The following is a 22,705-nucleotide window of genomic DNA, read 5'->3' on the forward strand; positions in this document are numbered from 1 at the left end:
CATGTGTCCAGAGATCTGTGGGTCAAGGACCATCAGCCTGTTTAGTCACAAAAAGACCCATGGCAGAAACCCACGACCCTGAGTAGAGGTCATCCTCAAATAGAGGGACTGGCGATGGCAACTCATCCTCATAATGACTGCATTTCCCACAAGGGTAAATATGGACGTCATGTCACACGGAATGTTTATTTCTTTTTAACTGTTGTGGTTTATTGGATAGTATCCATCCCTCAGGGTCCAAATGTTGTGGGTTCAAGTCCCACTCCAGGGACTCCAATTCACAGTGCAGTCTGATCCAATACAGCACTGAGGAAGAAACACTTGTATTTATAAAGCGTCTTTTTACAACAACCAGGGCCGGGATTGTCCGAAATCCCGGCCAAGTGTTGACGCCGCCGTCAAAACCGGCGCGAGCGACACCGGCGTGAATGGCGCCGATTCTCCGGCGACCGGAGAATCGGTGACCTGGCGTCGGAGCGGTGTGGCGGGATTCGCGGGGCCCCCCGGAGATTCTCTGACCTGGCGCAGGCTCGGAGGATCCCGGCCCAGATGTCTCAACTCACTCTACAGCCAATGACTTTGAAAGTGTAGCCGCTGATTTAATGTAGGAAATGTGACAGCCAATTGGTACACAGGAAGATCCCACAAACATCAATGTGATGAAATAATTATCCTTTTTGTTTTCTGTTGTACGTTGAGGCCAGGAGAATTCGACAACTCTTCTTCAAAATAGTACTGATGGAAGATTTGACATCCACCTGAGAGGGCGGGCATGGCAACCTGAAAGGGGACAGAAAGACAGAAGTTGATAAATTCTTGATTTCTCGAGGAATTAAGGGCTATGGAGAGAGAGCGGGTAAATGGAGTTGAAATCAGCCATGATTGAATGGTGGAGTGGACTCGATGGGCCGAATGGCCTTACTTCCGCTCCTATGTCTTATGGGACACCTCTGACAGTGCAGCGCTCCCTCAACACTGTACTCAGTGTCAGACCAGATTCTATTGTGCTCAAGTTCTGGAGCTGGACATGAACTCAAAACCATGTGAGTCAGAGTCAAGCGAGGGTGCCCCTGTGTGAGTTGAAAATGCAGGTGTGTAATTTTCTCTCCATACCAACAACGACAACTCGACACATCAAGATTGGCGGTAATGCTCTTTGGGCTGGTCTGAGGATGCAAAAGGGCAGCACGGTGGCACAATGGTTAGCACTGCTGCCTCACAGCTCCAGGGACTCGGGTTCGATTCTGACCTTGGGTGACTGCGTGGAGTTTGCACTTTCTCCCCATGTCTGCATGTGTTTCCTCCAGGTGCCCTGGTTCCCTCTATCAGTCCAAAGATGTGCAGGTTAGGTGGATTGGCCATGATAAATTGCTTCTTCAATGTCCAAGCATGTGCAGGTTAGGTTTTGGGAATGGGGCAAGGGAATGGGTCTAGGTCAAGTGCTCATACGGAGGGTCAGTGCAAACTCAATGGGCTGAATGGCCTCCTTCTGCACTGCAGTCATTCTGTGAAAGGCGCGATAGAAACACAAGATTTTCTGTTCATTTCTTTCATGTTGAGCTCTGAAGTGAGTCGATGTATTGTTCTGAGTGTCAGAAACCTGCTCGTGTGATTTGAACCCCAGAGTTCTGGATTACCGGTACAGAAGTTACCATCTCCTGGCTGGAGAAGAGACACGGCTGGTGAGGAAGCAAGAATGACCTGGCAAGGTTAGAAGGAAGCACACTCAGAATAAAGCAACTCTGAGAAGCTTGCAGTGCGCTGGGAGTTTGAATGCTTCTTGATTGCTATTTTCACTCACATTTAAAACTGGGAATTAATCTCAGGAGAGGAGAGAGAGCAAGAGAAGCGGAGAGGTTTGGGAAGAGAATTCCAGAGTTTAGGCACCCAGGTGGCTGAGGGCACGGCCATCAATAGCAAAGCATTGGAAATCGGGGATGAATTTAGAGGCCAGAATTGGAGGAGTATCACATTTGTGGATAGATGGAAATTCCAGGCTGGAATAGAGTCTGAGCATTTATTTGTCTGCAATCTGCTGGAATTAAAATTTGCATTTTTCCTTCAGGGCCGAAGTAAATCTTAACTCAAGCTGATGTAACACTGTCAACTACAGTCAATTAGGGAGCTGATTATTGAGAGATTTAGCCTCCTCTGGTGTTTCTTGCATCACCACAGAGACAGCTTCTCAATCCGTTCATTTTTCATTTGTTAGAACACCAAAACTAGAGGGGGACACAGTTTAAACATAAGGGGGTCTTCCACTTAAGACGGGGACTTGAGAAGGCCGTGAATCCCTGGAGTGTTGAGGAGGCGGAGCCATTGAATATTGTGTCATGATATCCACATCAGCATATCATGGTGCAATCACTCACACACACACTGAGATGGACAGGTAGCTGGAGCAACCAACACACACACATCGCAGCCAATCACCAGTGAGAGCACACGCACTATAAAACAGGGAACACCACAGTTCCTGCTCATTCTACCAGGAGATAGCTCAGAGCACAGAGCTCACAGCATGCCACTCAGACATAGACCATGTGCTGAGTGCCTCACCAAGATAGTGATAGGGCTGGGTCCACAGGTTAGCTGGTGAAGCACAAACCTAAGCCAGCAGTTAGTAGTTGTCATTGTTTAAGACAATAAAACAGTTGTACCATCTACAGCCGTGTTGGATCATTTGTGTGCATTGGAATACCCAACACGACATGATACCAGTAGTGGAAGCTAACCAGCGACTGTGAGACCTACCTGCACCCTTTCAGAAATCTGCCATCCTGCTCCACGGAAAACATCAGCCCGCCGCAGCCGCTCCGAATCGCTGGAATTCTTGGCGTCAACTGGAAGCTGTTTAAACAGCGCTTCCAGCTCTTCCTAGAAGCCACAGACAGGGAGAATGCATCGGACACCAGGAAGATCACCCTCCTCCTCTCCACGGTGGGGCAACACGCCATCCACATCTACAACTCCCTGGCATTCGCGGAAGGCGAGGACAAGACTAAATATAAGACGGTGCTTCTAAAGTTCGAGGAACACTTCAGCGTGGAAGTCAATGAGAGCTTCGAGAAGTACCTGTTCCAGCAGCGCCTGCAGGGTAAGGATGGGCCTTTTCAATCTTACTTGAGTCACCTCCATATCCTCGCGCAGTCCTGCAGCTATGAGGCCACCTCCGATTCCATGATACGGGATCAGATAGTTTTTGGGGTCACCTCGGACACCCTACACCAGCAGCTCCTCAAAATAAAACGCCTCACCCTAGCGACTGCCATCGAGACCTGCGTCCTCCATGAGAACGCGACCAGCCGGTACTCCCAAATCCAGGCGGCCGAAACGGCACGGGTCCTACGAGGTGGAGCGGGTCCAATCGATCATGTTCCTCCCGGCCCGCGGCCCGGACGAGGGCGGCCATATCGAGCGCTTTCCGAGGCCTCCCGCGCTTGTACACGCCAAAAGAGTGGACGTTGATGCAGAGGGACATGATGCGCAGGCGCGCTCTACGCAGGACCGCACCGCCCATGCGCGATGGCGCAACGAACGCCATGACGTCACGACGTGCGGCAACTGTGGCTCCGCCCGCTTAAAGCGGCAATGTCCAGCCAAAGCGCGACAATGCCTCCGCTGTGGCAGGATGGGCCACTACGCTGCCTGCTGTCGAGCAGCTTAACTTGCCAACTCCCAACAATTCCACCAGCTTCGCAGGGACGTGCGGGCAAATCAGCCCCCATACACTGAGTCATATCCTGACAGTATGCAGACCAGCGATACCAAAGACAGGGAGCCCTTCCGCGTTGCGGTAATCCACAAGAACCGGATGTCCCCAAGTCGGAACCACCAGCCGCTGCTAGTGCACAGCATTGATCCAGGCGATGAGTGGTGTGACACCCTAACGGTCAACCAATTTCGCTTGGACCCTGGTGCCTCCGCCAATCTCCTCGCATCGTCAGCCTTCCAGACCTTGAAGGTTAAACCACCGATTCTGCCATCCCAGTTTCAGCTGGTCGACTACAATGGAAACGTCATCCCGGCCACGGGGTCCTGCCAGCTCGAGGTTACACACAACTCACACAAAGCCACATTGTCGTTTGAAATAGTTGGATCCTCGAAGGACTCTCTGTTAGGCGCACAGGCGTGCAAAATCCTCCACCTCGTTCAGCGGGTACACACTCTGTCTCCAGAAGGCATGTCCGATTTCCCGGATGCAGACTTTAGGGCGCAGCTCCACTCACTCCTCGCGCACAACCAGGAGGTTTTCGAGGGCATGGGCACACTGCCCTACACGTACAGAATACGGCTCAAACCGGACGCCACCCCGGTCATTCACGCTCCTTGTAGAGTCCCAGCACCACTCAGGGACCGCCTCAAGCAGGACCAAGTAGTGCTTTCCCGGGTCACGGAGCCAACGCCATGGGTCAGCTCCATGGTGTGTGTGGCGCACAAAGACTCCGTGAGACGAATAGAGTGAAGTCGATGAGGCTTTATTAAGCGTGTCTGTTCCCCAGCAGCCCGATAGTAAACTGGCCTGCGGGGGAAGGCACCGGCTTCTTATACTTCGCCTTCAGGGCGGAGTATGAGGTCAACGGCCAACCAGGACCCGGGATCTGTCAGCCAATGACATTAGGGCTTCCAGTCCCACATGACCCCCAATACATACTACCACATTCACCCCTTGTCAAAAATGAACCCGGCGGGGTGATGCTTCGTATGGTGGTAAGGGTTTACAGGGCTGGTCCTGGGAGGATAGAACAGTTACATGATAGTACAGTATTGGACAGTATCGTCCTGTTACAACTATTTACAGAGGGTATAGGAAAAACAAAATGTTCATTGGACAGTCCATCTTTGTTTTACATCGACGCCACGAGTCAGTCGGGCGGTCTGGTCGTCCGTGTCGATCGCCTCGGCCCCGGCGGTGGTGCTTGTACCAGCGTTGTCGCCTCCGGGAGCCGCACGGTTTCAGCTGTCGGTGCAAAGGGGAGGGGGACTGATCCTCCTGGGAAGGGGGCGGTCGCGGGGTGCGGCGTTGGCAGGAAGGGGGGCGGTTGGGTTGATGGTGTCGGGGGGGGGTGCGTGGTGCCGGCGGGCGCCAGATCCCGCAGGGAGACCGTGTCCTGTCGGCCGTCGGGGTACTCCACGTAGGCGTACTGGGGGTTTGCGTGGAGGAGGTGAACCCTTTCGACCAACGGGTCCGCCTTATGTGCCCGCACGTGCTTTCGGAGCAGGATGGGTCCTGGGGCCGCCAGCCAGGTTGGCAGCGACGTTCCAGAGGAGGACCTCCTAGGGAAGACAAGGAGATGCTCGTGAGGCGTTTGATTAGTGCTTGTACATAATAACGACCGGATGGAATGGAGAGCGTCCGGGAGGACCTCCTGCCACCGTGAAACTGGGAGATCCCTGGACCGTAGGGCCAGTAGGGCGGCCTTCCAGACCGTGCCGTTCTCCCTTTCTACTTGCCCGTTCCCCCGGGGGTTGTAGCTGGTCGTCCTGCTTGAAGCTATGCCCTTGCTGAGCAGGAACTGGCGCAGCTCGTCACTCATGAAAGAGGACCCCCTGTCGCTGTGGACATATGCGGGGTAACCGAACAGCGTGAAGATGCTGTTCAGGGCTTTAATGACTGTGGCCGCGGTCATGTCGGAGCAGGGAATGGCAAAAGGGAAGCGGGAGTATTCGTCCACTACATTAAGGAAATACGCGTTGCGGTCGGTGGAGGGGAGGGGCCCTTTGAAATCGAGACTGAGGTGTTCAAAGGGGCGGGAAGCCTTAATCAGGTGCGCTCCATCTGGCCTGAAAAAATGCGGTTTGCATTCTGCGCAGATGTGGCAGTCCCTTGTGACTGTACGGACCTCCTCTAAGGAGTATGGGAGATTGCGGGACTTGATGAAGTGGTAAAACCGAGTGACCCCCGGGTGGCAGAGGTCCTCGTGGAGGGCTTGGAGGCGGTCAATTTGTGCGTTGGCACATGTACCGCGGGATAGGGCATCGGACGGCTCGTTCAGCTTTCCGGGCCGGTACAAGATCTCATAGTTGAAGGTGGAGAGTTCGATCCTCCACCGCAAGATCTTGTCGTTCTTGATCTTGCCTCGCTGTGCATTATCGAACATGAAGGCTACCGACCGTTGGTCAGTGAGGAGAGTGAATCTCCTGCCGGCTAGGTAATGCCTCCAATGTCACACAGCTTCCACTATGGCTTGGGCTTCCTTTTCCACTGAGGAGTGGCGGATTTCTGAGGCGTGGAGGGTTCGGGAGAAGAAGGCCACGGGTCTGCCCGCTTGGTTAAGGGTAGCCGCTAGAGCTACGTCAGAGGCGTCGCTCTCGACCTGGAAGGGGAGGGACTCGTCGATGGCGCGCATCGTGGCCTTTGCGATGTCCGCTTTGATGTGGCTGAAAGCCTGGCAAGCCTCTGTCGACAGCGGGAAAGTCGTGGTCTGTATTAGGGGGCGGGCCTTGTCTGCGTACTGGGGGACCCACTGGGCGTAGTATGAAAAGAACCCCAGGCAGCGTTTCAGGGCTTTTGGGCAGTGCGGGAGGGGAAATTCCATGAGTGCGCGCATACGTTCGGGGTCGGGGCCTATTATCCCATTGCGCACTATGTAGCCCAGAATGGCTAGCCGATCGGTGCTAAAAACGCACTTGTCCTCGTTGTACGTGAGGTTCAAGGCTTTGGCAGTCTGGAGGAATTTTTGGAGGTTGGCGTCGTGGTCCTGCTGATCGTGGCCGCAGATGGTTACATTGTCGAGGTACGGGAACGTGGCCCGTAACCCATGTTGATCAACCTTTCGGTCCATCTCCCGTTGGAAGACCGAGACCCCGTTTGTGACTCCAAAAGGGACCCGTAGGAAATGGTATAATCGCCCGTCTGCCTCGAAGGCTGTGTACTTGCAGGATGGGGAGGATGGGGAGCTGATGGTAGGTGGACTTGAAGTCCACAGTGGAGAAGACTTTATACTGGGCAATCCGATTGACCATGTCGGATATGCGGGGGAGAGGGTACGCGTCTAGTTGTGTGTACCTGTTGATGGTCTGGCTATAGTCAATGACCATCCTTTGTTTCTCCCCTGTCTTCACTACTACCACCTGCGCTCTCCAGGGACTATTGCTGGCCTGGATTATGCCCTCCTTTAGTAGCCGCAGGACTTCGGAGCGAATGAAGGTCCGGTCCTGGGCGCTGTACCGTCTGCTCCTAGTGGCGACGGGTTTGCAATCCGGGGTGAGGTTCGCAAACAAGGACGGGGGTTGCACCTTGAGGGTGGCGAGGCCGCAGATAGTGAGTGGGGGTATGGGGCCGCCGAATTTAAACGCAAGGCTCTGTAGGTTACATTGAAAATCTAAGCCCAGCAAGGTGGGGGCACAGAGTTGGGGAAGGACGTTAAGTTTGTAGTTTTTGAATTCCCTCCCCTGTACCGTTAGGGTAACTATGCAGAATCCCTGGATCTGTACGGAGTGGGATCCTGCAGCTAGGCAAATCTTTTGTGCGCTGGGGAAGGTAGTTAAGGAACAGCGTCTTACCGTGTCGGGATGTATAAAACTTTCCGTGCTCCCAGAGTCGACTAGGCATGGCGTCTCGTGGCCGTTAATTAGGACCGTTGTCGTCGTCGTCTGGAGAGTCCGGGGCCGAGCCTGATCGAGTGTAACCGAAGCGAGCCGTGGTTGTAGTAGTGGGGTGGGGTCCGTTGTTGCCGTCCAAGATGGCGTCGGGGATGGACAAAATGGCCACCCCCATACATCGCACGTGGCTGAGGGGTCACAAGATGGCGTCGGGGGTGGACAAAATGGCCGCCCCCATGCGTCGTACAGGTCGGGGGCGGTCCAAGATGGCGGCGCCCCTCCTCCCCTCGTGGTGGTCGGGACCCAAAATGGCGGCGTCTGCGGGTCGCACATGGTGTGCTGGGGGGTCTGGGGAGCGCTAGGACCGCGCGGAGTTCCTGCATTGCGAGCGCCCGGGCCGCGGGCGCTAGGACCGCGCGGAGTTCCTTGACTGCGAGCGCCAGGGCCGCGGGCGCTAGGACCGCGCGGAGCTCCCTCGCCGGGGACAGCGGTGGTCGGGGCCCAGGCCGGCGGGTCAGTACCGCGAGCGCTGGGACCGTGCGGAGCTCACTCGCCGGGGACAGCGGTGGTCGGGGTCCAGGTAGGTTGCGCCGGCGGGTCAGGCGTGGGGCGCGCGACGGGGGTGAGGGCCCAGGTCAGCGGCGCCGGCGGGTCAGTCGTGGGGCCGCGAGCGCTGGGAGCGTGCGGAGCTCCCTCGCCGGGGACAGCGGTGGTCGGGGCCCAGGCCGGCGGGTCAGGCGTGGGGCGCGGGACGGGGGTGAGGGCCCAGGTCGGCGGCGCCGGCGGGTCAGTCGTGGGGCCGCGAGCGCTGGGACCGCGCGGAGCTCCCTCGCCGGGGACAGCGGTGGTCGGGGCCCAGGCCGGCGGGTCAGGCGTGGGACGGGGGTGAGGGCCCAGGTCGGCGGCGCCGGCGGGTCAGTCGTGGGGCCGCGAGCGCTGGGACCGTGCGGAGCTCCCTCGCCGGGGACAGCGGTGGTCGGGGTCCAGGTAGGTTGCGCCGGCGGGTCAGGCGTGGGGCGCGGGACGGGGGTGAGGGTGGCGTTCGGGATGCGAAAAACCCCCTCCTCTCCGTGGAGAGTGTTGGCCGGCACCCAAATCGGGAGCGCCGGCGGCGGGTCGTACATGGACTGCGGGGAGGGGGGTTGGGGAGCGTAGGCGGCGTGCAGGGCTCCCAGTTCTCCCGGGACCGCGGTGGTCGGGACCCAAAATGGCGGCGTCTGCGGGTCGCACATGGCGTGCTGGGGGGGGTTGGGACGCATAGGCTGCCTGTAGGGCTCCCTGTGGCCCCGGGACGGCGGCGACCACGCGGGATCGGCACACCACCGCATAGTGGCCCTTTTTCCCGCAGCTTTTGCAGATGGCTGCACGGGCCGGACAGCGTTGTCGGGGGTGCTTCGCCTGGCCGCAGAAATAACAGCGGGCGCCCCCGGTGCGACTCGGCGTTTGGACTGCGCAAGCCTGTGGGGTGTCCGGGGGGGGGTAGGGGGTTTGCCGCGGCGGGTACGTACGGGGCCCAATGGCCTGCCGCGCGGTCGGAGCCGTAGGCGCGGGTATTACGCGCGGCTACGTCCAGCGAGGCTGCCAGGGCCCGTGCCTCTGAGAGTCCTAGCGACTCTTTTTCTAGAAGTCTTTGGCGGATTTGGGAGGATTGCATACCTGCCACAAAAGCATCGCGCATTAACATGTCCGTATGTTCGTTTGCATTCACCGACGGGCAGCTGCAGGCTCTTCCCAAAATCAGCAGCGCGGCGTAGAACTCGTCCATCGATTCTCCAGGAGCTTGCCGTCTTGTCGCGAGCTGGTAGCGAGCGTAGATTTGGTTAACTGGGCGAACGTAGAGACTTCTCAGTGCTGTGAACGCCGTCTGGAAATCGTGGGTGTCTTCAATGAGGGTGAAAATCTCCGTGCTCACCCTCGAGTGCAGGACCTGCAGTTTTTGTTCGTCTGAGACTCGGCCTGTGGTCGATCTGATGTAGGCCTCGAAGCAAGTCTGCCAGTGTTTGAAGGCTGCTGCCGCATTCACTGCGTGTGGGCTGATCCTCAGGCATTCTGGAATGATCCTGAGCTCCATAGTCCTTTTTAGGCACGCTTAATAAATTGTGGCGCACAAAGACTCCGTGAGACGAATAGAGTGAAGTCGATGAGGCTTTATTAAGCGTGTCTGTTCCCCAGCAGCCCGATAGTAAACTGGCCTGCGGGGGAAGGCACCGGCTTCTTATACTTCGCCTTCAGGGCGGAGTATGAGGTCAACGGCCAACCAGGACCCGGGATCTGTCAGCCAATGACATTAGGGCTTCCAGTCCCACATGACCCCCAATACATACTACCACAGTGTGCATCAAGAAGCCCTCCGGCGAGCTCCGGATCTGTATCGACCCAAAAGATTTGAATAACAGCATTATGAGGGAACACTACCCCAGACCCAAACGAGAAGAAATCACGAGCGAAATGGCTCGGGCAAATATATTCACCAAGCTTGATGCCTCGAAGGGTTTTTGGCAGATTCAATTGGATCAGTCCAGCAGGAAGCTGTGCACTTTCAACACTCCATTTGGCAGATACTGCTACAATAGGATGCCGTTCGGCATCATCTCGGCTTCTGAGGTGTTCCACCGCATCATGGAACAGATGATGGAGGGCATCGAAGGGGTACGCGTCTACGTAGACGATGTTATCATCTGGTCCACCACACCACAGGAGCACATCAGTCGTCTCCAGCGTGTCTTTGCACGGATACGAGATCAGAGCCTGCGCCTCAACCGAGCCAAGTGCTCCTTTGGCCAGACTGAGCTATAGTTTTTGGGGGACCACATCTCCCGGTCAGGTGTGCGGCCGGATGCCGACAAAGTGGCAGCCATCACAGCCATGCAGCAGCCGTCAGACTAGAAGGCAGTGCTGCACTTTCTCGGGATGGTCAACTTCCTGGGGAAGTTCATTCCTAACCTTGCCTCGCACACAACTGCTCTTCGCCAACAGGTCAAAAAGACAACGGAATTCCAGTGGCTGCCCGCACACCAGAGTGAATGGGAGGAGCTCAAGGTCAAGCTCACCACCGCCCTGGTACTGGCGTTTTTCAATACTACACGGGAAACAAAGATCTCAACTGCCGCCAGCCAGTCCGGCATTGGGGCGGTCCTCCTGCAACGGGACAACACCGCATCATGGGCCCCGGTCGCCTATGCGTCATGGGCCATGACCCCCACAGAACAGCGCTATGCGCAGATTGAGAAGGAATGGCTAGGCTTGTTGACCGGCATCGACAAATTTCACGATTATGTATATGGTCTTCCGCAGTTCACTGTGGAGACCGACCATCGCCCCCTGGTCGGCATCATTCAGAAGGACCTCAACGATATGACCCCCTCGCCTCCAGCACATTCTGCTCAAGCTCCGGCAGTACGACTTCCAACTTGTCTACACCCCGTGGAAGGATCTCATCATCGCAGATGCTCTGTCCAGGGCGGTTAACACACCGCCCGACTCGGAGGGGTTCGTTTGTCAGGTCGACGCACAAGTAGTCTTCACATCGGCCAACCTGCCGGCCACTGACGCATGTTTGGCCCACATTCGCCGTGAGACTGCGGCTGACCCCCTTCTACAGCGTGTAATGCGCCACATGACGGAAGTGTGGCTCAAGGGGCAGTGCCCACAATTTTACAATGTCCGGGACGACTTGGCCGTCATTGATGGTGTCCTCTTGAAGTTGGACCGGATCGTGATCCCACACAGCATGCACCGGCTTGTCCTCGAACAACTGCATGAAGGCCATCTCGGAGTTGAAAGGTGCAGGCGGAGGGCCCGAGAGGCTGTGTACTGGCCGGGCATCAGCGACAACATTGCCAACGTGGTGCTCAACTGCCCCACCTGCCAAAGGTCACAGCCGGCGCAACTCCCTGAGACACTTCAGCCCCATGAGTTGGTCACGTCCCCCTGGGCGAAGGTGGGCGTGGACCACTTTCATGCGGAGGGCAGGGACTACATTATTCTGATTAACTACTTCTCAAACTATCCGGAGGTCATACACCTGCACGACATGACATAATCAGCTGTCATCCGGGCATGCAAAGAAAGCTTTGCTCACCATGGAATTCCGCTCACCGTCATGTCTGACAACGGGCCTTGCTTGCGAGCCAAGAATGGTCTTCCTTTGCCACTTCATACAACTTCACGCACGTGACGTCCAGTCCCTTGCATCCCCAGTCGAATGGCAAGGCGGAAAAGGGAGTCCACATTGTGAAGCGGCTCCTCTGCAAGGCTGCTGATGCCGGATCTGACTTCTGTTTAGCCCTGCTGGCCTATCGCTCGGCCCCAAAACTGGAAGTGAAGCCCCAACCTCGATTTGGAGCCGACCCGGACCTCCAAACCCGGCCTAACTCACCACGCCAGCCCCTGAATCGCCTTGCCCAGTCCCCGGAGCTCCTGACCCGACCCCCGACGGCAAGACCCGGCCCAACGCGACCCCCAGAGACCCGCCCAGCGACCCGACCTACCCGGTGATGAAAGAAAGAAAAATCCACGTGGAGGCTCGACCGGGCCTACTTCAAGATCCGACCCCAGGAGCGCCCAGGGAGGGAACAGACCACGGGACCCAACCCAACCTGCCTCAGGAAGCCCCTGACCACGACCCCCGAAATAGCGGAGACCCCGTGCGAGGACCCGAACGCGCTGCAAGGTATTCCCGCGCCCACAGAACTCCGGGACCCATCCAGATCGCAAACATGCCCCCCTAGCAAACCCTCTACCTCAACCAGCGCCCGGGACCCTGCCAGACGCGACCCCAGATACGTAAACAGCGCCCTGGTCCCCGCCAGTGCCCTGAACCCCGCCAGATGCAACCACCTACCTTCCACAAGAGCTGACATCTCCCATCGGATTCCAGGATCATCCAGCAGCAGCCGCCGACCGAGAAAGCGAGGGAAACGCAGCGGTCTGCAGGTTAGACTGAAGCAACGCGGTTTCAAGACCCCTCTCCCCAGCATACCGCTGGCAAACGTCCAAGCGATCGAAAACAAACTGGATGAACTTAACGCCAGACTTACCTCTCAGAGGGAAGTAAGAGACTGCTGTGTGCTCTGTTTCACAGAGACATGGCTCACACCTGCCTCACCGGACTGTGCCATACAACCTGAAGGCTTCTCAATTCACCGGGCGGACCGCACAGCATCAGCAGGCAAAGCGAAGGGTGGAGGGGTTTGCCTCCTCATCAACTCCTCCTGGTGCTTGGATGTGGCGACTCTGGCGACCTACTGCTCCCAGACCTGGAATACCTGACCGTGAAGTGCCGCCCATATTATCTTCCACGTGAGTTCACTTCAGCCATTATCACAGCGGTCTACATCCCACCCCAGGCAGTAGTGAGGAAGGCGCTGGACGAACTATACACAATAATATACAACTACGAAACAGAACACCCGGAGGCCTTGTTCATCGTGGCCAGAGACTTCAACAAGGCCAACCTCAAGAGTGTACTGCCAAATTTCCACCAGCACATCTCCTGTCCCACCAGGGGAGACAACACTCTTGACCACTGCTACTCAAAAATCAAGGGCGACTACCGTTCCATCCCCCGACCGCACTTTGGGAAATCAGACCACAAGACGTTGCTCCTTCTCCCGGCATACAAGCAGAAACCCAAGCGGGAGAATCCAGCTAAGAAGGTTGTGCAGTGCTGGTCCGACGAGACAGAAGAGCTCTTACGTGACTGCTTAGAGACAGTGGACTGGTCCATATTTAAGAACTCAGCGACCAACTTAAATGAGTATGCCACCACCGTCACAGACTTCATCAGCAAATGTGTGGACGACTGCGTGCCAAAGAAAGCAGTACGTGAGTTCCACAACCGGAAACCATGGCTCAATCGTGAGATTGATTCCCTACTGAAGGACAGATCTGAGGCGTTCAAGGCAGACGGCCCTGACCGATACAAGAAATCCAGGTACGACCTCCGCAAAGCCATCCGGAATGCCAAGAGAGAATATCAAACCAAGGTAGAGTCACATACAGACTCTCGGCGGTTGTGGCAAGGACTAAACAACATAACAGGCTACAAAGCGAAGCCGAACAGTATCTCTGGCAGCAGCACACCCCTCCCCGATGAACTCAATGCATTCTATGCTCGGTTCGAGCAGGCAACCAACAATCCGCTGGCGAGTGCCCCAGCAGCCCATAATTCACCCATACCCACCATCACAGCTTCCGAAGTCAGATTGGCCTTCCTGAAAGCGAACCCTCGGAAGGCGACGGGCCCAGATGGGATCCCTGGTCGTGCACTGAGAGCCTGTGCGGACCAGCTGGCAGAGGTATTCACGGACATCTTTAAGCTGTCCCTACTCCACTCCGAGGTCCCCACCTGCTTCAAGAAGACCACCATCATACCGGTACCAAAGAAGAACCAGGCAACGTGCCTCAATGACTACCGACCAGTGGCCCTGACTTCAGTCGTAATGAAGTGCTTCGAGAGGTTGATCATGAAGCGCATCACCTCCATACTCCCAGAACGCCTTGATCCACTGCAATTCGCATACCGCTGCAACCGGTCCACATCAGATACCATTTCCCTGGCCCTACACTCATCCCTAGAGCATCTCGAAAACAAGGATTCCTACATTAGACTCCTATTTATTGACTACAGCTCTGCCTTCAACACCATAATCCCAGCCAAGCTCATATCAAAGCTCCAAAACCTAGGACTTGGCTCCCCACTCTGCAACTGGATCCTCGATTTTCTGACCAACAGACCACAATCAGTAAGAATGAACAACAACACCTCCTCCACAATAGTCCTCAACACCGGCACCCCGCAAGGCTGCGTACTTAGCCCCCTACTCTACTCCCTGTACACACACGACTGCGTGGCAAAACTTGGTTCCAACTCCATCTACAAGTTTGCTGACGATACAACCATAGTGGGCCGGATCTCGAATAACGATGAGTCCGAATACAGGAGGGAGATAGAGAACCTAGTGGAGTGGTGTAGCGACAACAATCTCTCCCTCAATGCCAGCAAAACTAACGAGCTGGTAATTGACTTCCGGAAGCAAAGTACTGTACACACCCGTCAGCATCAACGGGGCCGAGGTGGAGATGGTTAGCAGTTTCAAATTCCTAGGGGTGCACATCTCCAAAAATCTGTCCTGGTCCACCCACGTCGACGCTACCACCAAGAAAGCACAACAGCGCCTATACGTCCTCAGGAAACGAAGGAAATTTGGCATGTCCACATTGACTCTTACCAACTTTTACAGATGCACCATAGAAAGCATCCTATCGGGCTGCATCACAGCCTGGTATGGCAACTGCTCGGCCCAGGACCGCAAGAAACTTCAGAGAGTCGTGAACACCGCCCAGTCCATCACACAAACCTGCCTCCCATCCATTGACTCCATCTACACCTCCTGCTGCCTGGGGAAAGCGGGCAGTATAATCAAAGATCCCTCCCGCCCGGCTTACTCACTCTTCCAACTTCTTCCATCGGGCAGGAGATACAGGAGTCTGAGAACATGCACGAACAGACTCAAAAACAGCTTCTTCCCCACTGTCACCAGACTCCTAAATGACCCTCTTATGGACTGATTTCATTAACACTACACCCTGTATGCTTCATCCGATGCCAGTGCTTATGTAGTTACATTGTATATGTTGTGTTGCCCTATTATGTATTTTCTTTTATTCCTTTTATACTAATGTACTTAATGATCTGTTGAGCTGCTCGCAGAAAAATACTTTTCACTGTACCTCGGTACACGTGACAATAAACAAATCCAATCCAATCCAAACCCACTGTCCTCGGGCCTCTCGCCAGCCCAGCTGTTGATGGGTCGCACCCTCAGGACCACTGTGCCGTCCATTCATGTTCCTGACCCCGACCATGCTCCAGCACTGTGAAGGATGCAACAACAGCGTGCTCAACAGAAGGTGGCACATGACGCTCGGGCGACTGATCTTCCTGCCCTGGCGCCTGGAGACAACGTCCGCATACACCTACCGGAGGGTGGCTGGTCGGCAACCACCAAAGTTCTCCGCCACGTGGCTCCCCGCTCATTCCTGGTTCACATGCCTGATGGCTCCATTCGCCGCCGTAATCGGCGGGCCCTTCGTCTGGTTCCGCGCTCGCTACAAGATCATGCACCAGTGCCACGCCCTCCTGTTGTCCCTGATGTCGACTTCGTTGAGGTTCCTACCACTCTGCCTCTTCCTCTCTCACCCGTGGCCAGGCCCATTCCTCAGCCGGTGGATCCTGACCCACCCTTGAGGCGGTCAACCCGAATTCGTCGCCCACCTGAGAGACTTGACTTATGAGCCTGTTAGCACGTTGGACTCACTGAATTGTTTTACAGTACTGTTAACATGTTTCTTTCTTGTCGTTCATTGTTGCAGAAGTTTTCTCTCGTCTTTTGCTGATTGCATTTGTTCTGTTATTTGTAGACCATGTGCTGAGTGCCTCACCAAGATAGTGATAGGGCTGGGTCCACAGGTTAGCTGGTGAAGCACGAACCTAAGCCAGCAGTTAGTAGTTGTCATTGTTTAAGACAATAAAACAGAGTTGTACCATCTACAGCCGTGTTGGATCATTTGTGTGCATCGGAACACCCAACACGACATATTGTGGAGGCTGAGATAGATAGAGAGATAGATAGATAGATGGAGAACATAGAACATAGAAAATACAGCACAGAACAGGCCCTTCGGCCCACGATGTTGTGCCGAACCTTTGTCCTAGATTAATCATAGATTATCATTGAATCTACAGTGCAGAAGGAGGCCATTCGGCCCCCTGAGTCTGCACCAGCTCTTGGAAAGAGCACCCTACCCAAACTCAACACCTCCACCCAACACCAAGGGCAATTTGGACATTAAGGGCAATTTATCATTGGCCAATTCACCTAACCCGCACATCTTTGGACTGTGGGAGGAAACCGGAGCACCCGGAGGAAACCCACGCAGACACGGGGAGGACGTGCAGACTCCACACAGACAATGACCCAAGCCGAAATCGAACCTGGGACCATGGATCTGTGAAGCAATTGTGCTATCCACAATGCTACCGTGCTGCCCTTAAGAACAAATAAATCTACACTATATAATTTTCCCGTAATCCATGTACCTATCCAACAGCTGCTTGAAGGTCACTAATGTTTCCGACTCAACTACTTCCACAGGCAGTGCATTCCATGCCCCCACTACTCTCTGGGTAAAGAACCTACCTCTGATATCCCTCCTATATCTTCCACCTTTCACCTTAAATTTATGTCCCCTTGTAATGGTGTGTTCCACCTGGGGAAAAAGTCTCTGACTGTCGACTCTATCTATTCCCCTGATCATCTTATAAACCTCTATCAAGTCGCCCCTCATCCTTCTCCGCTCTAATGAGAAAAGGCCTAGCACCCTCAACCTTTCCTCGTAAGACCTACTCTCCATTCCAGGCAACATCCTGGTAAATCTTCTTTGCACCTTTTCCAGAGCTTCCACATCCTTCCTAAAATGAGGCGACCAGAACTGTACACAGTACTCCAAATGTGGCCTTACCAAAGTTTTGTACAGCTGCATCATCACCTCACGGCTCTTAAATTCAATCCCTCTGTTAATGAACGCGAGCACACCATAGGCCTTCTTCACAGCTCTATCCACTTGAGTGGCAACTTTCAAAGATGTATGAACATAGACCCCAAGGTCTCTCTGCTCCTCCACAATGCCAAGAACTCTACCGTTAACCCTGTATTCCGCATTCATATTTGTCCTTCCAAAATGGACAACCTCACACTTTTCAGGGTTAAACTCCATCTGCCACTTCTCAGCCCAGCTCTGCATCCTATCTATGTCTCTTTGCAGCCGACAACAGCCCTCCTTACTATCCACAACTCCACCAATCTTCGTATCGTCTGCAAATTTACTGACCCACCCTTCAACTCCCTCATCCAAGTCATTAATGAAAATCACAAACAGCAGAGGACCCAGAACTGATCCCTGCGGTACGCCACTGGTAACTGGGATCCAGGCTGAATATTTGCCATCCACCACCACTCTCTGACTTCTATCGGTTAGCCAGTTCGTTATCCAACTGGCCAAATTTCCCACTATCCCATGCCTCCTTACTTTGTGCAGAAGCCTACCATGGGGAACTTTATCAAATGCCTTACTAAAATCCATGTACACTACATCCACTGCTTTACCTTCATCCACATGCTTGGTCACCTCCTCAAAGAATTCAATAAGATTTGTAAGGCAAGACCTACCCCTCACAAATCCGTGCTGACTATCCCTAATCAAGCAGTGTCTTTCCAGATGCTCAGAAATCCTATCCTTCAGTACCCTTTCCATTACTTTGCCTACCACCGAAGTAAGACTAACTGGCCTGTAATTCCCAGGGTTATCCCTAGTTCCTTTTTTGAACAGGGGCACGACATTCGCCAATCTCCAATCCCCTGGTACCACCCCTGTTGACAGTGAGGACGAAAAGATAATTGCCAACGGCTCTGCAATTTCATCTCTTGCTTCCCATAGAATCCTTGGATATAACCCGTCAGGCCCGGGGGACTTGTCTATCCTCAAGTTTTTCAAAATGCCCAACACATCTTCCTTCCTAACAAGTATTTCCTCGAGCTTACCAATCTGTTTCACACTGTCCTCTCCAACAATATCGCCCCTCTCATTTGTAAATACAGAAGAAAAGTACTCATTCAAGACCTCGCCTATCTCTTCAGACTCAATACACAATCTCCCGCTACTGTCCTTGATCGGACCTACCCTCGCTCTAGTCATTCTCATATTTCTCACATGTGTAAAAGGCCTTGGGGTTTTCTTTGATCCTACCCGCCAAAGATTGTTCATGCCCTCTCTTAGCTCTCCTAATCCCTTTCTTCAGTTCCCTCCTGGCTATCTTGTATCCCTCCAATGCCCTGTCTGAACCTTGTTTCCTCAGCCTTACATAAGTCACCTTTTTCCTCTTAACAAGACATTCAACCTCTCTTGTCAACCATGGTTCCCTCACTCGACCATCTCTTCCCTGCCTGACAGGGACATACATATCAAGGACACGTAGCACCTGTTCCTTGAACAAGTTCCACATTTCACTTGTGTCCTTCCCTGCCAGCCTATGTTCCCAACTTATGCACTTCAATTCTTGTCTGACAACATCGTATTTACCCTTCCCCCAATTGTAAACCTTGCCCTGTTGCACGTACCTATCCCTCTCCATTACTAAAGTGAAAGTCACAGAATTGTGGTCACTATCTCCAAAATGCTCCCCCACTAACAAATCTATCACTTGCCCTGGTTCATTACCCAGTACTAAATCCAATATTGCCCCTCCTCTGGTTGGACAATCTACATACTGTGTTAGAAAAGCTTCCTGGACACACTGCACAAACACCACCCCATCCAAACTATTTGATCTAAAGAGTTTCCACTCAATATTTGGGAAGTTAAAGTCGCCCATGACTACCACCCTATGACTTCTGCACCTTTCCAAAATCTGTTTCCCAATCTGTTCCTCCACATCTCGGCTACTATTGGGGGGCCTATAGAAAACTCCTAACAAGGTGACTGCTCCTTTCCTATTTCTGACTTCAACCCTTACTACCTCAATAGGGTGATACTCCTCGAACTGCCTTTCTGCAGCTGTTATACTATCTCTAATTAATAATGCCACCCCCCCACCTCTTTTACCACCCTCCCTAATCTTATTGAAACATCTATAACCAGGGACCTCCAACAACCATTTCTGCCCCTCTTCTATCCAAGTTTCCGTGATGGCCACCACATCGTAGTCCCAAGTACCGATCCATGCCTTAAGTTCACCCACCTTATTCCTGATGCTTCTTGCGTTGAAGTATACACACTTCAACCCATCTCCGTGCCTGCAAATACTCTCCTTTGTCAGTGTTCCCTTCCCCACTGCCTCATTACATGCTTTGGCGTCCTGAATATCGGCTACCTTAGTTGCTGGACTACAAATCCGGTTCCCATTCCCCTGCCAAATTAGTTTAAACCCTCCCGAAGAGTACTAGCAAACCTCCCTCCCAGGATATTGGTGCCCCTCTGGTTCAGATGCAACCCGTCCTGCTTGTACAGGTCCCACCTTCCCCAGAATGCGCTCCAATTATCCAAATACCTGAAGCCCTCCCTCCTACACCATTCCTGCAGCCACGTGTTCAACTGCACTCTCTCCCTATTCCTAGCCTCGCTATCACGTGGCACCGGCAACAAACCAGAGATGACAACTCTGTCTGTCCTGACTTTCAACTTCCAGCCTAACTCCCTAAACTTGTTTATTACCTCCACACCCCTTTTCCTACCTATGTCGTTGGTACCAATGTGCACCACGACTTCTGGCTGCTCCCCCTCCCCCTTAAGGATCCTGAAGACACGATCCGAGACATCCCTGGCCCTGGCACCCGGGAGGCAACATACCTTCCGGGAGTCTCGCTCGCGACCACAGAATCTCCTATCTATTCCCCTAACCATTGAATCTCCTACAACTATTGCTTTTCTATTCTCCCCCCTTCCCTTCTGAGCCCCAGAGCCAGACTCAGTGCCAGAGACCTGGCCGCTAGGGCCTTCCCCCGGTAGGTCATCCCCCCCAACAGCATCCAAAACGGTATACTTGTTTTGAAGGGGAACGGCCACGAGGGATCCCTGCACTGTCTGCCTGTTTGTTTTTTTCCCCCTGACTGTAACCCAGCTATTCTTGTCCTGTACCTTGGGTGTGGTTACCTCCCTGTAACTCTTCTCAATCACCCCCTCTGCCTCCCGGATGATCCGAAGTTCATCCAGCTTCAGCTCCAGTTCCCTAACACGGTCTTTGAGGAGCTGAAGTTGGGTGCACTTCCCGCAGGTATAGTCAGTGGGGACACCGGTGGTATCCCTCACCACCCACATCCTACAGGAGGAGCATGTAACTGGCCTAGCCTCCATCCCCTCTTACCTTAAAGAATATAGCTGCTGTGTGGACTAACTAGATCTCCGCCCTCCGACTCTGCTCCCAGTCAGCTACACTTCGTGTAAACACCTGGCTCTCTTTGCACTCTTTGCGGAAATGTCGGAAACAAAATGAAAGGAGCACCTTACTCCCTCCTCACCTAACTCCCTCGGTCACCAAACTCTCACTATCGCACTCAAAACGCACCAAATTCAGCACTCAGTGCAAACAAAGTCTGCACTGTAGGGGATCACTTTTATACTGTGAATCTAGCCTCTGAAAAACTGGCCTAATCCAATTAACTAATTAACAAGCTCCAGCTGCAAGTGCCTAGAAGTAGAAGCCTGTTTAAAGCTGATTGAAAATTCACCTTCTTCTAAACCAAACAGCAACTTTTAAGTTAATTAACTAAATAAAAGAAAGACTAAACTTTAGATAAAAATGAAGCCTTATACTCCCTCGGTCACCAAACTCTCACTATCGCACTCAAAAAGCACCAAATTCAGCACTCAGTGCAAACAAAGTCTGCACTGTAGGGGATCACTTTTATACTGTGAATCTAGCCTCTCTTTGCACTCTTTGCGGAAATGTCGGAAACAAAATGAAAGGAGCACCTTACTCCCTCCTCACCTAACTCCCTCGGTCACCAAACTCTCACTATCGCACTCAAAACGCACCAAATTCAGCACTCAGTGCAGAGTCAAAGGTTATTGGGGTGGTTAGGAAGGAATGTGGGGTTGAGGTCATAATCAGATCAACTCTGATCTCATTGAGGGGCTGAATTACATCACCCTGCTCCTAATTTATATGTTTCTTGGTATGTTCATATATTTTAAACAGGAAATCTGTGCACATTGTTAACTAGAGGGTGTGGTAGGATTAGAAATTCCCATTATACATTCATATAAATTCAGGAATTTGGGCTGCAGGTAGGCGGGGGGGGGGGGGGGGGGGGGGGGGGGGGGGGAGGAGAGGGGAATTAACCATTGCAACAGCTGGATTGTCAATTAAAATCCAGCTGGTTCACTGATATGCTTCAGCCCAGGTGGGCCGAATGGCCTGTTTCTGTGCTACAAATATCTATCTAATTCTCTGCTCAGAACCCTGGGTCTGGCCCACCTATTGAACTTTTGTTGTCTGTCCCAGCATGGGGAATATACCTGTGGCTGTCTCTCCAAAGGAGACTGGATTATATTATCATAGCCAGACTCTCTCTCTTAGCCTCAGACTATCTGTTGAAGTATGCCTCACAGTGCCAGGGACTTGGGTTTAATTCTGGCCTCAGGTGACTGTCTGTGCGGAGTCTGCACGATACTCCCCGTGTCTGCGTGGGTTTCCTCCGGGTGCTCCGGTTTCCTCCCACAGTCCAAAGACGTGCAGGTTAGGTGGATTGGTCATGCTAAATCGCCCTTCGTGTCCAGGGATGTGCAGGTTAGGTGGGGGAGTGGGCATAGATAGGGTTCACTTTCAGAGGATCGGTGCAGACTTGATAGGCCGAATGGCCTCCTTCTGCAGTGTAGGGAATCTAGAGACTCTACGGATTTGTGAGACTTACCAGCTGGATACGTTAAATTTGAAGAATGTGGGATTGGGAGTTAGTCGACAATAGGTTGTAGGTGAGTCATGGCAACAACTCAGGAGCTGTGTCGAAGACTTTTGCTGCTCCACGAAGGTTCTAAGTGAGGAACAGAACAATACAAATGAAAAGGACAAAAGTAAAGCAATTCTGTTTGATCCACCCCCTCGTACAAATTAGTCATGCACACATCATCTCTGAGACAGAAGGTTAGAGGGAGATGGTGATTTAATGGAGAAACCGCTGGGCGAATAATCCAGAGGCCCAGCCTGATGCTGTGGTGACAGGGGTTTAAATCCCACAATGGCAGCTGATGAAATTTATATTCAATTCCTGAATCTGGAATTGAAAGTTAGTCTCAGTAATGGTGACCTTCACAACTATCATCCTTCATTCCCTTTCGGGAAGGAAATCTGCCGTCCTTACCTGGTCTGGCCGACAGGATCCACAGCATTGTGATTGACTCTTAAATACCCTCTGTTATCTGTAAAATCTCAGACACTTCGACAAGACACCTTCTGGTGTCCCTGACTCCTTCATCTGCAAGAAATGTGTCCAACTGCAGCTCCTGTTAGACCGCTTGACGGCTCTGGAGCTGCGGATGGATTCACTTTGGAGCATCCGCGATGCTGAGGAAGTTGTGGATAGCACATTCAGTGAGTTGGTCA

At 53.3% G+C, this 22,705-nt stretch overlaps 1 long non-coding RNA gene across 1 annotated transcript; it reads right to left on the minus strand.

The window, feature by feature from the left end:
* Positions 1–574: 574 nt before the first annotated feature.
* LOC140389424 (uncharacterized) lies at positions 575–22,126 on the minus strand. The gene is made up of 2 exons (XR_011934391.1): positions 22,017–22,126; positions 575–780 (listed from the first exon to the last, which is right to left on the minus strand). It is a non-coding gene; the product is annotated as an uncharacterized lncRNA (long non-coding RNA).
* Between the last annotated feature and the right edge of the window lie 579 nt (positions 22,127–22,705).

This window comes from Scyliorhinus torazame, chromosome 14, assembly GCF_047496885.1.
Source record: "Scyliorhinus torazame isolate Kashiwa2021f chromosome 14, sScyTor2.1, whole genome shotgun sequence".
Lineage (NCBI taxonomy): Eukaryota > Metazoa > Chordata > Chondrichthyes > Carcharhiniformes > Scyliorhinidae > Scyliorhinus > Scyliorhinus torazame.